We start from the raw sequence: 5,114 nt of genomic DNA, 5'->3' as shown, positions 1-5,114 counted from the left end.
TTATATTAACTTTGACAAATGTATTAAATTTATGACTACTATAACAATATGTAAGAGAAAAAAAATGCATCAAATAGACTAAATTTATTTAATTTGTTTGTATATTTTTGAGTTTTTAATTCTATATAAAGATTTTGTCACGTTGTTAATAGACTATATGTAATTTGACGATTTTATGCAATTAAAGCCACAAGTCTATGTATAGGTCTATTTGGAAAAAAAAATTGAACTCTGGAGATCAAGATTGAGTTGAAGAAAAACTAATTTTTTTATAGTAATTACATTTAAAATTAAAATTATACATGCATAAAACATCTTGTAATAAAAAATAATTATTTATATATAATAATTATAAAATAATGAATCAACAATTGAAAATTGTAATTGTAAATTTAATTTAATTACTAAATAAATATGATTTTTATATATGTATAGACATCTTTCTTTGCATTTTCCATTTAAGCCAAGTTGACTCAGTCATATCAAGTATAATAATCATTCTTAGATGAGAAACTACTGAAGCCAATAAAATAAGATAATTACAATACTACTTTAGGGGTAAATTTTCCTACGGTTTGTATTGTTCTTTATTCTTTATAATAAAATTCTATTAGCATTGGGTATATTGTACTTTTTAATTTAATTATTTCTTTCTTTAAAATAAATTGAAAGATGCTGGGTAATTTCATGAAGAAAAATAATCTACAATATTAACAATTGAAATTGAACATATATTTAAATAAACTAATTTATATCAATTGTTATTTGAATAGAGAATCAATATATAGAAGAGTATAGTAACAATTAAAAACAACATATATATTCGCATACGATGCTATTACAATATAAAGGAGGTGTATCCTTTAGAAATATAAAGTTAGAAGGAAACTTTTCAATCATTTCTAGATAATAGAAATTTAATTATTAGATGGTATAAGAAACTCCATCTTTTTATAATTGTATTGGATCAATAAGAATTTTGATTATGTGTTCCTTGTTCCCTTTGTCATGATATGAAAAACCATCTCCATATACGTAGAAACATTGCAATCCTCTATTCAAGTTTAGGCTTGTCTTTTCCCAATCAAACAATGTATTATCTTCTTTCAAATATTCCCATGTAAACTCTTTAAGTAACTGGTCAATCATATAATTGACATGGTTTATTGCCTCTTCTTCTAGAAATTCTGGATGATCCATCATATAACAAGAAATTGCTGAGGCTATTTGTCCAGATAGCTTATAATCCTTCATCATGATAAAAGGATATGTTAGTATGTTAATATAATAACTATGATATCTTTTGCATTTGGATCTAAATATCAATTGAAAAGAGAAAGATAAAAACCTGGTAATCATGAGCATCATCAATCAAGCGTGTCAATAACCATATGAGCTCATAGAATCTACATTAGTTATTAAATGTCTTTTCAATAGCCTTGCCTCCTAGATCATCAGTTGCTAAGAGAAGAGGATGCAACAACAGTGGTCCAATTGCTGCAGTTGTGGCTACAACCTTTATGTACTCATTGTAAGTAGGAATATGTCCACTCATGTTCCAACGTGCTTGTTGTAGACTAGCTTCTACATAATCCACCCACTAAACCACAATATATTTGAACTATTAATTTCATTTAATAATCATCATTTTAATTAAATGTTTAAAAATAATCAAAATCGATCTATCTAATTTTTTAAAACTACTATGTTGATTTAATATCATTAATCTAGCTTCACTTAATTGTCCTATAAAAGAAAATAATATCTATATATAATAATAAATATTATATATTAATTATATTATTTTCTATTGGATATATATATATATAGAGAATAAATAAAAAATCTCTTTAAAAGGAAAATAAGTTTATTATATCATTCACTTCAGTCCACACATTGAGTCTTCACCTTGATGCATATAGAACATATTAAATTGTCTTATTATTAATAATTGTTTAATTTAATAAACATGTTCTGATATTGTGCCTTTCTAGTAAAAGGTATTAGCATTTCTAAGTAGAGAATTTAGAAAACTTTTCATTCATGACATATCCTAATTTTGGCAAGCAATTGCAATGGATGTAAGAAAGGGTTACAATGTAATCACTTAAAATTAATTTGAAATAAAATTAAGTGATATAAAAATAATAATTGTGAGAAAAGTATTTCAAAAATTGAAATTGAAATAAATGTAATTTTTTAAGAAGCAATATTTTGGGAAAGTAGACATACCGCTTTTGTAATAAATGTCACTGTGTCATATCCTTGCTTTTGAGTAGCCTCCCTTTCCATCTCATGTACTATTTCAAAAATGAACTCTACAATCCTCTTAAAACTAGTTGGAATATCTTGTATAATAGAAACATCCCAACCTTGGGTGATGGCCTTAATAACAAGTTCAGCTTGCTCAAATGTCAATTGATCATCAAGAAGATCATCCATTAGAGAAAGAAGTGTTGTTGATTTGGTAAAAGCAATTCTACTTCTATAAAACTGCATTTCATCTGTAGTACTGACTCCTAAAAAATAATATTCAATTGGACGTTGTCGAATTGAGATCAATTGAGCAATTCCAGAATCTATCCACCAACTACCATAAAAATAAATCAAATTAATATTTTCAAAAACTCATTTAAACTTATAAAGATTAAAAACCAATAGAAAACTGTTTTTAAAATACAAATTTTCTACATACTTCTTTCAAGCATGTTCATCGACTACAAAATGTATGTAATATGGCCACCTTTAGCTCAACCTTTTAATTATAGTAAAATATAGTATGAAGGAAAAAAATAGAGAGCTATGAGAATTTACTTTTTCTTCTATATATGTAAAGTTTATTCAAAATACAATAAGAAATTAATTACTCATTTCATGTATTTAAAGTATCATATGGATAGTTTTAATAATCTAATGAGATTATTTTTGGGTTTCTTTTATTTTGACATTATTTAATATCTCAATTTTTTTTTTGAAAGCTTAATTTATTTCATAATGATAATTACCTTGAGACTAGCTTCATTCCCATCTTGTAAATGGACTGTAATATGTTGAAATCTAATTTTGCCAATTCAAGAATTTTTACATCCTTTAACCAGAAAGAAAAAAAAAAACAAGAGAATCCATCAATTAACTTAAATAAATTCACATCAATTTATTGTTCATAAATTTAAAAGATAAATTTTTAATAATATTTAACAACTTTTACCTGAGATTATCTAATTCATATATTTCGATGAAATTTCTTGCGTCCCATCTAGAAAAGGTGCGAGTCCAATTGTACAAGAGTCCATATCCCACCTATAAAATAGATATAATAATATTTAGTCAATACAAAAACTTTGTCCCCTAAACTCTTATTTAACAACTTTTTCTGATTGTTTAAAAAAAATTATCGAAATGTATTACCTCTTTCAGAAAGCCTTCCTTGCATCTGTGATCACAATCTTGTAAAGGCCACACTTGAAGCTCTTAAGAGATTAAGCATACTTCTGATTACATATTCATCCCTCATAGTGTTCAGATTATCACACTTTCCTTCAGAGAAGAACTGCCCATGAGTTTTGCTCTTGAAGTTCTCCAACACATCTTCCCACATAACAACACAAACAAATGATTAAATGTCTATAAGTCAACAAGAAATATACTACATAAATGGATAATGAAACAAAAGACATTTTAAAAGTATGTTCTTTAATAGTTGTGACTTGCATATATAACTAAAGGATGGAAAAACATCTCAAAGAAAAGAGATATTCAGCAGGTACCTGCAGAAACATGATAACGATGAAGCCTGAGAAGTCTGAGTCCTAAAGCTGTAGCATTCAAATCCTTTGTAACACTTCCGGATCCTAATCTTATGCCCATATTGCCATCCCAACATCTGTATTCATTGTAAACTAAACCTTTTTTAAACCTTTTCTAATCATTTAAAATCCATTTCAAAACTGTGTTAAAATAGAAGAAGAGATCTAGTAATAGACAGGAAGTTCGTTATAACTATCATTCTTAAAGAGCTCTTTAAAAAAATGAATTATGCAAATAAATAGTCAATCATACAAGTATACATAGTTGATATAGTAGCATGAATATAGTAGGTTTGAGGGGAACTTTTTGAAATGACACTTTTATACAACTTTGTGTTCTATGGTCTCTTTACAGGAAGATTTGTAAATACCCAAAAGCCAAAATCTTAGCTTTAACCTCTTCACTTGCCTAATGGAAGTACACCAAAAAAATTGTCAAAATTTAACTTATAATTTAATTCTAGGTGCTACTAGATCTTTTCCCTTATTTATGGGGTGTATAGAAATTCTAGCATTGATAATAGAATCACATGTTAGAATTTCCGTAACAGTTTATATCTTTTATTAGCAAATTAAATGTCAAAAGAGAAATTTAACCGACCCATAAACATAATCAAGGGCCTCTTTTATCTCAGCCTGAAAATATCGATCTATTCCGAGGCATTGCAATGCATCAACCATTTCAAGCCGCTCGATGAGATCGCCGTCTCCAGTTTGCATTTCTTTTAATAAGATTTTCCCCTCGTTAACCAGTGTTTCAGCACGTTCCCGGTATTCAGGTTCCTGAAAACTATACAATCAGCACGGAAGAAAAAAGCCAGAAGATTATAGAAAGATATATAAATATCTATGAAGTTATTTACCGCGTATGGTGTTTGCAGAGACTGCACAAAATCATTATCCCACTGGTTGACAGATCTTTCTGGTATATCAGAAACAGCAGCTTCACCTCCCTTCAAACTGGCCATTGGCGAAGCACTATAGACTCTAATTAACAATAAAAAACAAGCTTAACACTTTTTCCTCACACTTAGGAAAGGATGCTTTTGGCCGAGGGCTTACAATGGTATTTATAGGGAAAAACTGGCAAGACCACGTGAAGCTTTTTGTACGAATTTCGATGCTTTCAGTCTTCCTTGGCAAGACCACGTGAAATTGTGTTGGCCACACGTCAGTCGTACACTGCAAGACTCCTTACATTGCCTACGTCAGTCATACAATGTAAGACTCCTTACATTGCTCTTACACTTGGCTCTTTTGGGGTACGCACACTTAATTGCTGGTATTTGTTACGAAGTGTCAAAGCAA

At 28.6% G+C, this 5,114-nt stretch overlaps 1 pseudogene across 1 annotated transcript; it reads right to left on the bottom strand.

Moving 5' to 3' along the window:
* Window positions 1-949: 949 nt before the first annotated feature.
* Window positions 950-4,829, bottom strand: LOC149550208 (delta-selinene-like synthase, chloroplastic; annotated as a pseudogene). Its single transcript, XR_016354511.1, has 9 exons — window positions 4,670-4,829; window positions 4,408-4,589; window positions 3,768-3,883; window positions 3,341-3,588; window positions 3,210-3,300; window positions 3,006-3,096; window positions 2,233-2,590; window positions 1,349-1,600; window positions 950-1,248 (listed from the first exon to the last, which is right to left on the bottom strand). The product of XR_016354511.1 is annotated as a delta-selinene-like synthase, chloroplastic (transcript).
* Between the last annotated feature and the right edge of the window lie 285 nt (window positions 4,830-5,114).

This window comes from Cupressus sempervirens, chromosome 7 (assembly GCF_028749045.1).
Source record: "Cupressus sempervirens isolate cs-2001-9-10 chromosome 7, ASM2874904v1, whole genome shotgun sequence".
Lineage (NCBI taxonomy): Eukaryota > Viridiplantae > Streptophyta > Pinopsida > Cupressales > Cupressaceae > Cupressus > Cupressus sempervirens.
Note: the sequence above shows the minus strand (reverse complement) of the source record. Positions and strands in the feature narration are given on the sequence as shown.